The following is a 12,896-nucleotide window of genomic DNA, read 5'->3' on the forward strand; positions in this document are numbered from 1 at the left end:
AAAGGTTTCTTTCGGCTTGGTTCTATTTTAGTTAATGCAGAGTTTTAAGTTACTGGTTTGTGGAACGATGAATAAAAGCATACAGATCTGGGTTCAAGCCTGGCTTGAATTATTATTTAAATGAAATAATATAATTAATGTTCTTGCCACAGAGCCTGGTACATAATAAATACTCTGTGAATAATAATTACTGTGGTCTTTTCAAATTCCAACAATGTTAACAGCAAATTTTATGGCCTCATAAAATCAATGACGAATCCATTATCACATGAAGCTTAGAAAATTCTAAGAGTCAAACATTAAATACTAGGCAGGCAGAATTTAGCTTCAAATAACCTGTCCATAATTTTCAATTTATTCTCTTAGTTTTATTATAGAACAAGGAGTATTCAACTCATTTGAATTTTCTCTCATCTTTCTCTATGCATAAGTGGAAATTATTTCGCTGATTTTAAAAATGTTTACTTAAAACAAATATTAGGTTCATATATTTCCCCCCTCAATTTAATAATAGCAATTTTTACCCAGTCCTATTAGAAAAGTAATCAGAGAAGACAACTTTGATTCTTCTATTGATCTGTTATGAGCATCTCCTCCTTTCATAAAATGTGTATATCGGGGTATAACATAGTAGAAAAACAAAGAGAAAGAGGAAGAGGAAGATTTTAGACAAGGGACTGGTTCCAAAGCAGCTATAACTGGTATGGTGAGTTAAACTGAAGTCAGACTTACTGGAAAATTGGCAATTCCTTAAGGACACATGGTAGGAGAAAATACTATGAAAAAGTAATGTTTTTAACCCAATTTCCCTAATCCATAGTCATTGTCCTTGTACCTTTAGTTCATAACTCTTATTACAACTACTTTATGTACACACTCACTTATAAAATTATTTGATTAATGTCTGTCTTCCCTGCTAGACTATAAGCTCCAATGAACAATGGTATGAGAATTATACCTAGCACATAATAGATTCTCAGTAATTATTTGTTGAATAAATTAAAAAATGACTAAATTCTTAGGCTTCAAGTCAAAATACAATGACCCTCATAAATTACTAACAATCTGTTTTTAAAACACTTCTCCACAAAGCCAAAATTGTCAATTTTTCCTGCAAAATCTTCCTCAACTCCATAAACTAAGTGTGTATCAGTTAAGCAGTTAGTATGGGCTTTTGGTTACAAAACTACAATATTGAAAATATTGTTATGGTATTCAGTAAATGTCCTTAGTTGTAAATCAAATCTGTTTCCATGTTAACTTTGGTGTTTCTCTCTCTCCTCTCTCCTCCCGCTCTGTAAATGGTACATATACATATATACACAAATGTTTTTTCAATGTTTTAAATATATATACAAATGTTTTATATATATATATAATCTCAGTGAAAAAATTCAAACACGAATATAAAAAGGTCTTAGCAAGATCTGCTACTGTTTAGAGATGTTTCAAATAAAGTATTCATATATTCATTCACTCATTTATCAAACATTCCCATGTATTTAGTATGTACCAGGTACTCCTGGATGCCAGAAATCCAGAAGAATACAACTCAGCCCTACTTTCAGGATGCTTAGTTTTGTAGAAATGACAGACACTTAAAAATCAGATTATGATACTATCATGTACAATGATATAAGTGCAATCACAAGTGATTTGATTACAAGTGTGATTGCACTTATATCATTGTACATGATAGTGTCATAATCATAAAAACAGAGGAAGAAGTCATTTGCTACCAGGGTTGAGAGGAGAGGGATTATTAAATCAGCAAAAACATTTCTCCTGTAATCACTATTCACTTCTGTTCTTATCTTTACTTACTCCCAACCTCTTGTTAGATTGCTTGAGTACTACCATACAGACAATAAGTTCTCAATTTTTTTAAAAAATTAAACCTTTTACTTCGAAAATATTTCAAGATACTACAAAAGTTATAAAAATATTATAATGAACTCCCATATGGCCTTAACCTAGACTTATTAATTATTAACATTTTGCCATATTTTCTTTATCTCTCTTCATATATGTATAAATGCATATAAAATAAAGCAATAAATACATGACTATTATTTTGCTGAGTCATTCAAGAGTAAGTTGCAGAGACCATGACGCTTTACCCCTGAATACTTCAGCATGTATCTCCTAAGCAGGGGCATTCTGTTACAGTCACAGCGCAATGATCAAATTTAAGAAATTCATCATTAATGCAATATTATTATCTATGATACAGTCCTTACACAAGTTTCACTGAATTGCCCAATATTGTCCTTTAGAGCTTTTTCCTCTCATGCCCCAACCCAGGATCCAATCTGGGATCACATATTACATTTCGTTGTATGTTTCTTTTAATTTGGAACAGTTCCAGGTTAATTCTTTGTCTTTCATTACGTTAAAATTTTAGAAGCACACAGGATAGTTTTATAGAATGCACCTCAATTTGGGTTCTTCTGATTGTCTTTTATTTGATTCAGCTTATTGATTTTTGGTAGTAATTCTATATAAATGATGCTTCCTTTTCAGTGCATCACACCAGGAACAACGTGCTGTCAGTTTGTACCATTATTAATTATGTTCACTTTGATTACTTGAAAAAGGTAGTAGCTGCCAGCTAGATTTCCCCACTGTTACCATTTTTCCCTTTGTAAATAATGAGTAATCTGGTATTGACAGATGCTTACCAAAGAGTTAACAGTGGTTACCTCTTGATAACCACTAAGCATGGGGGTCCTGGTAGGGAGTTCAGAGGATACTTTCACTTTTTATATCATATACCTTTGTACTGCTTAAACTTCTTATGTTAAGCATACATTACTTTTAAAATTAAAACAAAGTTGTTTGAGTTCCTTATATATTCTGGATATTAATCCTTTGTCAGATGTATATTTTGCAAATATTAACTCCCACTCTGTTGGTTGTCTTTTAACTCTGTTAATTGTTTCTTTTGCTGTGCAGAAGCTTTTTAGTTTGATATAATCCCATTTGTTTATTTTTCCTTTGGTTGCCCGTGCTTTTGGGGTCGTATTCATGAAGTCTGTGCCCAGTCCTATTTCCTGAAGTGTTTCTCCTATGTTTTCTTTAAGAAGTTTTATTGTTTCAGGGTGTATATTTAAATCCTTAATCCATTTTGAGTTGATTTTAGTATACGGTGAGAGGTATGGATCTAGTTTCATTCTCCTGCATATGGATATCCAGTTATCCCAGCACCATTTGCTGAAGAGGCAGTCCTTTCCCCAGTGAATAGGCTTGGTGCCTTTGTCAAAGATCAGATGGAAGTAAGTGTGTGGGTTGATTTCTGGATTCTCTATTCTATTCCATTGGTCAGTGTGTCTGTTTTTATGCCAGTACCATACTGTTTTGGTTATTATAGCTTTGTAGTATAGCTTAAAGTCAGGTAGTGTTATGCCTCCAGCTTTATTTTTTTTGCTCAGCATTGCTTTGGCTATGCGTGGTCTTTTATTATTGCATATAAATGTCTGGAGAGTTTTTTCCATTTCTGAGAAAAATGTCTTTGGAATTTTGATGGGGATTGCATTGAATTTGTATATCACTTTGGGTAGTATGGACATTTTCACTATGTTGATTCTTCCAATCCAAGAGCATGGGATATCTTTCCATCTTCTTGTATCCTCTCTAATTTCTCTCAGCAGTGGTTTGTAGTTCTCATTATAGAGATTTTTCACCTCCTTGGTTAACTCAATTCCTAAGTATTTTATTTTTTTGGTGGCTATTGTAAATGGGCAGGCTTTCTTGATTTCTCGTTCTGCATGTTCACTATTGGAGAAAAGAAATGCTACTGATTTCTGTGTGTTGATTTTGTATCCTGCTACTGTGCTGAAATCATTTATCAATTCCAAGAGTTTTTTTGTAGAGGTTTTAGGCTGTTCGATATATAGGATCATGTCATCTGCAAACAGGGACAGTTTGACTTCATCTTTTCCAATCTGGATGCCCTTTATTTCCTTCTCTTCTCTGATTGCTCTGGCTAGTACTTCCAACACTATGTTGAATAGGAGTGGTGAGAGTGGGCATCCTTGTCTAGTTCCTGTTCTTAAAGGAAAAGCTTTCAGCTTTTCCCCATTCAGGATGATATTGGCAGTGGGTTTGGCATATATGGCTTTAATTATGTTGAGATACTTTCCCTCTATACCTAACTTATAGAGGGTCTTTGTCATGAATGAGTGCTGAACTTTATCAAATGCTTTTTCAGCATCTATACAGGTGATCATATGGTCCTTGTGTTTGAGTTTATTAATATGGTGTATCACATTTATTGATTTGCGTATGTTGAACCAACCTTGCGTCCCTGGGATGAATCTCACTTGATCGTGATGAATAATTTTACGTATGTGTTGCTGTATTCTGTTTGCTAGTATTTTAGTGAGGATTTTTGCATCTATATTCATCAAGGATATCGGCCTGTAGTTTTCTTTTTTGGTTATATCTTTACCTGGTTTTGGTATCAGGATGATGTTTGCTTCATAGAATGAGTTTGGGAGATTTGCGTCCGTTTCAATCTTTTGGAATAGTTTTTAAAGAATCGGTGTCTATTCCTCTTCGAATGTTTGGTAAAATTCTGCTGTGAATCCATCTGGTCCTGGGCTTTTCTTTGTTGGGAGCCTTCTGATAACAGCTTCAATCTCCTTTATTGTGATTGGTCTGTTCAAATTTTCTACGTCTTCATGGTTCAGTTTTGGGAGCTTGTGTGTGTCCAGAAATTTATCCATTTCCTCCAGATTTTCAAATTTGTTGGCGTATAGTTGGTTATAGTAGTCTCGAATGATTCCTTGTATTTCACATGAATCAGTTGTAATATTGCCTTTTTCATCTCTAATTTTTGTTATTTGAGTCTTCTCTCTTCTTTTTTTTGTTAGCCATGCGAATGGTTTGCCAATTTTATTTATCTTTTCAAATCGCCAACTTTTTGATTCGTTGATCCTTTGAATTGTTTTTTGGTTTTCAATTTCATTCAGTTCTGCTCTGATCTTAATGATTTCTTTCTGTCTGCTAACTTTAGGTTTGGATTGTTCTTGTTTTTCTAGTTCTTTAAGGTGAAGTGTTAGTTTGTTCACTTGCCATCTTTCCATTCTTCTGAAGTGAGCGTTTAATGCAATAAATTTTCCCCTCAATACTGCTTTTGCAGTATCCCACAGGTTTTGGTATGATGTATCACTGTTTTCATTAGATTCAATAAATTTTTTGATTTCCTGCTTGATTTCTTCTTGGACCCATGTGTCATTAAGTAGAATGCTGTTTAATTTCCAAGTGTTTGTATAGTTTCCAGAGTTTCGTTTGCTATTAATTTCTAGTTTTAATCCATTGTGGTCTGAGAAGATACATGGGATAATTCCAATTTTTTTGAATTTATTGAGACTTGATTTGTGACCTAATATGTGATCTATCCTGGAGAATGATCCATGTGCTGCTGAGAAGAATGAATATTCTGAGGTTGTTGGGTGGAATGTTCTGTAGATATCTGCCAATTCCAATTGGTCTAGAGTCTTGTTTAGATCTTGTGTTTCTCTACTGATTCTTTGCCTAGATGATCTGTCTAATATTGACAGTGGGGTGTTCAGGTCCCCTGCTATTATGGTATTAGTGTCTATTTCCTTCTTTAGGTCTAATAGAGTTTGTTTTACAAATCTGGCTGCTCCAACATTGGGTGCGTACATATTTATGATTGTTATGTCTTCTTGATGGATCAGTCCTTTTATCATTAAGTAGTGTCCCTCATTGTCTCTTTTTATGGTTTTTAGTTTAAAGTCTATTTTGTCAGATATAAGAATAGCTACTCCAGCTCGTTTTTCTTTTCTGTTTGCATGGTAAATCTTTTTCCATCCTTTCACTCTTAGTCTGTGTGAATCTTTATGGGTGAGGTGGGTCTCTTGTAGGCAGCATATAGTTGGGTCCTCCTTTTTGATCCAGTCAGCCAGTCTGTGTCTTTTAATTGGGGAATTTAAGCCTTTTACATTAAGAGTTGTTATTGAAAGGTGTTGATTTATTCCTAGCATTTTATTGGCTGTTTGGTTGTCTTAGGTGTCTTTTGTTCCTTGCTTTCTGATTTACTGTTTGGTTTCTGTGTTTGTTGGTTCCTTAGGTTGTAGATAGTGTTTTTGTTTGCTTGTTTTCTCTTCATGAATGCCATTTTTATTATACTAGTGGGTATTGATTTTTCTTGGGTTTTTATGGCAGTGGTAGTTATTTTTCAGGAACCCAACCCAGTACTCCCTTGAGGATTTCTTGTAAGGGTAGTCGTGTGGTAGTGAACTCCCGCCGTTTTTGTTTGTCTGAGAAATATACTATTTGCCCTTCATTTCGGAAGGATAGCCTTGCAGGGTAGAGTATTCTTGGCTGGCAATCTTTGTCTTTTAGTATTTTGAAAATATCATCACATTCCTTTCTAGCTTTTAGGGTTTGTGATGAGAAGTCTGATGTTAGCCTGATTGGGGCTCCCTTATAGGTGATTTGACGCTTCTCTCTTGCAGCTTTTAAGATTCTCTCTTTGTCTCTGAGTTTTGCCAATTTGACTATGACATGTCTTGGGGAAGGCCTTTTTGGGTTGAATACCTTTGGAGATCGTTGAGCTTCCTGGATCTGAAGATCTGTGATTTTTCCTATACCTGGGAAGTTTTCTGCCACTATTTTGTTGAATATGTTTTCAATGGAATCTCCATTTTCCTCCCCTTCTGGAATACCCATGACTTGGATATTTGAGCGCTTGAGGTTGTCTGATATCTCTCTCAGATTTTCTTCAATGTCCTTGATTCTTTTTTCTTTCTTTTTGTCTGCTTGTGTTATTTCAAACAGCCCATCTTCGAGTTCAGAGGTTCTCTCTTCAACTTCGACAAGCCTGCTGGTTAAACTCTCCGTTGTGTTTTTTATTTCGCTGAATAACTTCTTCAGTTCAGCAAGTTCTGCTACATTTTTTTTCAGGACATTGATTTCCTTGTACATTTCCTCTTTCAGATCTTGTATACTTTTCCTCGTTTCATCATGATGTCTAGCTGAGTTTTCTTGTATCTCATTCAGTTTCCTTAGAATTATCACTTGAAATTCCTTGTCAGTAATTTCAGTGGCTTCTTGTTCTATAGGATCTAGAGTTTGAAATTTATTAACTTTTGGTGGTGTACTTTCTTGATTTTTTGTATTTCTGGTATCTTTTTTTTGGTGTTTATTCATTGTGGCAGGGGGTTTCACAGACCACCGGTTTGAGACTAATGACTAACTAGGATGTTGCTGTGGTTGCCAATTTCGTATGGCTCCCTCCGTGACTGCTCAGTTGGCCTCTAGTGCCTTGTGTGTGTGGTTGCCTCGGGTCTTGGGCTTCTCCGGGGAGCCACCTTTCTGGTCAGCTTGGACTCTGCTGGGCTGGTGGATCACGTACCACAGGGTGTGTGATCTCTGTTGAGCTTTCACTTCCTGTGCAGGACTTCTCCCTGTTCCGTGTGCTCTGGCCCAGGCTGTTGGATCGTGTAGTGGCGACCCCACTGGGTGTGTGGTTTCTGTCGAGTCTCCGCCTCCCAGGCCGCACGTCTCCCCACTCTGTGCGCACTTTGCTGGGCTGGGGCATGTCTTCTGTGCCCCTCTTCTATCAGCTGGGCCTTCAAGACCCTGCTCGGCACCGCCTCGCCTAGGAAGTCTACCAGGTTTCTGCTAGGCACAGGCGACCGGTCTCTCTGGGTGCCTTTGTAGCACTGTGTAGATCTTTCTCTGGTCTTGTTCACCTTTGTATCCCCCCGGCATAGACCGAATCTAGTGCCCACCTGCAGCCTGCTCTCCGGCAGGTTCAACTGGACCTGGGAACTCTTCTACCACACTATTCCCAACCAGAAATTGGTTAGGCTTTTTTCCGAACTGATGGCTGCAGAGATGGTATCTGCCTCCCAGTAACAGGAAGTTTACTGGGGGCCGGAGTCCAGGGTGTGGGGGAGGGACAGTCGGCCCGCCCGTACTTCCTTGCCCTCCCGACACTGGCCGGGGACGCCCCCCGCCACCAGCCCCGCCAGAGAACCGTGGAGGGAGTGGGAGGGGAGGCCGGCCCGCAGGCTCCAGAAAGCCCTGCGCCGGGCCAAGCAAGTGGGAAGGCTCAGTGAGGGCCGAGCCGGGCGGAGCTGCCCGCACCTGGGAAAATGGAGGCAGCCCTGGGGCGGTGAGTGGCCTGGTGATGCAGGCGGGATCCGGGTGGGCGTAATCCCCCCGAACAGAACTGGGCCAGGGGTCACTCACAGGGTTGTGCCAGGTCGGGCGCTCACTCTCTGTCTCTGGTTTGTTGCCTTCCCTGTTCTCGGCCGCTGCCGCCTCGGGCTGTTCAGTCCCGGCACGGCTCGGGCGCTCCCAGGAATCTTCTTTAATGCCAGCCTGAAACCTCGAATCCTGAATAGGGCTGCTGGCCGCCTTCAGCGCGGCCCTGGCCTCCGGGATCCTGGCTGCATCCACAGCAGCCTTGGCGCCGTGTTCCCTGTTTCGACACTCGCTTTTGCAGCTAAGAAACAGTTCTTTTCCTGCTCCACACTTCAAAGCTGTTGCCTGTAAATGAGGCAGCCTCTCCTGCCGGGGGCAAAGTGGCGGTCACCCCCCACGACCAGCCAGCAGCAGCGGTCCTCCCTTAAGAGATGGCAAGAGGAAGGTCCACAAGTTTCGCAACTGCCTGAGGCCCAGTGGCCGCCTTTTCCACCTCAGCTACTCCGCGCCAACCACCGCAGCCACCGCCATCTTGAAACTCTTTCATGCTTTTTGAAGGAACTTCTACTTTATATGTTATCAAAATCACTACTCTTGTTTTATTATTTTTATTTCTTTGATATATCTTTACCCATTCTTTTATTTCTAACTTTTCTGGATCACTTTATTTTAAGTTTATTTTTTCTATATAGCAGAAAGTTAGGTCTTGCTTTGTAAGCCTACTTATTCTTTTTTTTTTTTTTTTTTGATAGGTAAGTTAAGCTGAGTCATATTGATTGATATGACTAATATCAACTGTTTAGTCTCAGCTCTGTCATATTGTTTTCCTATAATTACACATATTATTTTATATTTACTGTATTTCTTTCTCTAAGCAATGTGCCTTTTTCTCTCCTTAAAAGAAATTCTTTATTTAGGAAAGAGATATTTTGTTGTTGTTGTTCTAGGGGTTACTTTTATATTTATGCCTTTTAGAGCATTATTAGGCCCCCCTCTTTTTTTTTCTTTCTTATGTTTTTACTATCTGGGTAGTTACTTTTAAATCATATTCTTTAATGCCCAACTTATTACCAGTTAACCATCAATGAACATATTCTGCTTTGCTCTTTCTCCCTCATTCCCCCAGTTTAAAGATTGCCTTCATTTTACTTTATCAGAACATATAATGTCCATATACTATACTTTGACCCTTATCCCACTTCTGTTTTAGTCTTAGATCTATAGTTAAATACATTAAGTGTTCACCATCAGACATTTTGCCAAAGTTTTCCCAGTCTTCTTTTGATTGAATGACCATTATCCTCTCGTATGGTGTGGCTAGAAGAACTTTCTGCAATAATGGAGATGTTCTATATCAACACTACCCAATATAGTAGCCACAGCCACATGTGGGTATTGAGCATTTGAAATTTGACTAGTATACTGACAGAGGAACTGAATTTTACATTTTATTTAATTTTAATTAATTTAAATTTAAATTGCCACATATGTTTAGCAGCTACTAAATTGGACAGTGCAATGCTGGTGGAGTCATTGGGAAGGAGTTATATAGTATTCAGTGAGTAGTCGTGTGTTTAAAACTGTTTTTCTATCACCTGAGTATCTGTAAAACAACTTGGTTGAAATATAAAATCCTTGGCTTTCACTTTCTCTCCTTCATTTTTAAAAAAATGCTACTCCACTGGTGCTTTTTTTGTATGTTGCTGATGAGATTTGATGGCAGCCTTACTTTCTTGACCTTATAATTGGGTCTTATTTTTTAGGATTTTGAAAATATTTTAAATTTTAAAAATCCAATAGTTTAACTAGGCTATGTCTCAAAATTAACTGTCCTAAGTCAGTTTTACCAGGCAAAAATGGACCTTCAACATGCAGATTAAGGTCTTCTTTCATTTACAGAACGTTTTCTTGAATTATAGTTTTAAATATAATTCTGTTCCATTGTTTTGTTTTTCTTTTTCAAGGACTCCACTTATATGTATTTTGGATCTTCTCTGCCTGTATTCCATTTCAATCACTTTCTCTCTGACCCTTTTTATTTCATTTTAATTCTCTTGCTTATTTCCCTGCCTTTCTTCAATAGCCCTTCTGAAATACTTAACAGACTCTACTATCGCTCAAGCACATTGTAATTTAGTCTTAATTTCTTTCCTAAGTGTAATCAATTCTAATTTCATTTCCTATTTTGTGGGGGGGGCGGTAGAGGGGAGCTATTACTGTTGTTAGTTTTTACATTTTTAATTCATTTCTTTGAGGCTATTTAATTCAGTTAGGAGCATTATGCTATTGTTTCCTTCTGATTTACAGTTACTTGCAGGGAAGAACTCCCATCAGCTAAAAGGTTTTGATTCTCATTTTCTGTTTTCTTTTCACAATAATTTTGCATGAATGTAGACCTCCCCCTCACCTTAGGGCCATTTTATGAACAGACTAAAGGTTTTGGGTGCCTTACAAGGTTCCTAGAATTCAAGACCATCCCCTTCTATCAGAATAGTAAAGTTTTACATGAGGGTATTTTGAAAAGTTCATGGAAAAATTCAAATTATCCTTTAATTCTACTTTTCCACAAACTTTTTGAAGTATCCTCATATGTATGTGTACATATTTTTTATTTTAATTTTTGAGGTAGGGGAGAAGGGATTGATGTGCTTTATAATTCTTTTGTTTCAGTAGGATCTTAATTTTCCCCTCTAACTTCCTTCTTTCCATTCACTAACATATCTCCAAAGGGCATCTCCCCCTTTTTATTTATCTCTTTCTCAGAAGTGATGCCTTTCCAAAATTGCCACCTTAGGTCTTGCACACTGCCGTGGTTTGAATGTCCCTCCAAAACTCACTAAAGCTTGATCCTATTGTGACAATGTTAAAAGGATGGGAAATCAACTATATTTGAAAGATGGGACCTTTGGGAGGTAATTGGATTGTGAGGACTCTGTACTCATAAATGGATTAATCCATTCATGGAGTAATGAATTAATGGTTTAATGGGTTATCAGAGAATACACTGGAGGCTTTATAAAGAATGAACAAAAGCATGTGAAAAAGCACTCTTGCCATTCTCATCATGTGGTAACCCGTGTCACCTAGGGACTTGGCAGAGAGTTCTCACAAGAAGGCCCTCACCAGATTCACTCTCCGGACCTTGGACTTCCCAGCCTCCAAAAGTGTAAAAAATAAATTTCATTTTCTTATAAATTATGTTTCAGGTATTCTGTTATCAGTGACAGAAAACAGACTAATACATACACTTTCAAGTCTTTTTCCTTTAGCCAGCATTTGTGATCTACCAGATCTTAGGTTGCTTTAAGAGATTTTGCATTTATTGTAGGGCTTTCCCTTTCTATAGGTGTTTTTGTCATACTTAGGTCCTCAACTCCTCTTTCCTCTTTCACATGTCATTTTTCAAACCTCTCCAAGTCTGAAAAACCAAATATAGTTCTGTTGGAATTTGGTGTTTATTCCTTATCTAAAAATAATTTGAAATTCATATTCTTTTTCTCCTAATGAGGCTGAAAGTGTAGGTTACATGTGATTTTGTTTGTTTTCCCTCTTAATCTATATGGTTTTCTGGGAGGAAGAGTGGACAAATTCTAACTCAGGAGACCATCATTATCCTAGGGCAGCCTGGAAGCCCCTCAAATCTTTTTATTCTTATTGTTGTTACTTATTGTGCACTGTCTGTATTTTATGAACACACTTAAAACACCTCAAGAAATAAAGGAAAGGGCTAAGTTTGTGATCAAGTCTTAATTTTGCAGATAAATTAAGTACCTTCCTTTTTTTTTTTGGCAGCTGGCCTGTACAGGGATCCGAACCTGTGACGCTGGTGTTCTAAGGCTCTGAACTTGTCACCTTGGTGTTCCAAGGCTGCACTCTAACCAACTAAGCTAACTAGCCAGGTCCTTAAGTAACTTTCTTAAAACACCATGAAGATAAGTAAAAGATTCAGAAATTAAAGTCTCTAATATCCAATGATTAGTCTAATTATGGTAGAATGTGACATGACAGACTCACTAAAGATTACAGTTTTGTGGTAATTAGAAGTCCTTTCTGCCCATGTGTAAATAATATTCACCATGAGCTAACACAAAAGAAATTGTGTTTAGTTTAGAGAGCTATATAAAAGACTAGAATCCTATTTTTTTCCTTTGTTATGATGATGAAAGAACATAACAGAAATGATTTCCACACTTTAGGCTATGGTAAAGTTGATTCACCCATCCATCCAGTATTTATTGAAGACACTAAATTGCCAGACAATGGAGATCCAAAGATAACCAAGACACTGTCCCTACCTCACAGACAAGTAGAAGAATATGAGTAAGTTACAAAAGGTTAGATACAGTATAGTCTCCTTTCCAAAAAGTTTAAAACTAGGTGAAACCATACTACATATACTTTTAAGGACACATGTACATAGTGTAAACATAAAAATGTGAGAAAATGATAAGCATCTCATTCAGGATAGAGGATAGCTCTAAGGAGGTGGGGAGCTGGGAGGTTGAGGGGGATAAAATCAGGCAGGAAGAGTTTCAGTTTTATCTGTAGTAGTTTATTTCCTTAAAAAAGAAAAAGTAAGATCAAAACAAATTATTAAGATCTGACAAAGCTGGTGGTAAGATACATGGGTGTGTTACATTCTCTCTATTCTTTTCTTTATGTTTGAAGTATTTGGTAATTTTATAACAATTTTATTCAAGATGCAGTTCAATTTA

General features: G+C 37.4%; 1 protein-coding gene across 3 annotated transcripts in view; it reads right to left on the reverse strand.

Moving 5' to 3' along the window:
- ACER3 (alkaline ceramidase 3) overlaps window positions 1-12,896 on the reverse strand; it is a 177,280-nt gene that overhangs the window by 99,172 nt on the left and 65,212 nt on the right. The window lies entirely within an intron of this gene.

Source organism: Cynocephalus volans, chromosome 4 (assembly GCF_027409185.1).
Source record: "Cynocephalus volans isolate mCynVol1 chromosome 4, mCynVol1.pri, whole genome shotgun sequence".
Taxonomy (NCBI): domain Eukaryota; kingdom Metazoa; phylum Chordata; class Mammalia; order Dermoptera; family Cynocephalidae; genus Cynocephalus; species Cynocephalus volans.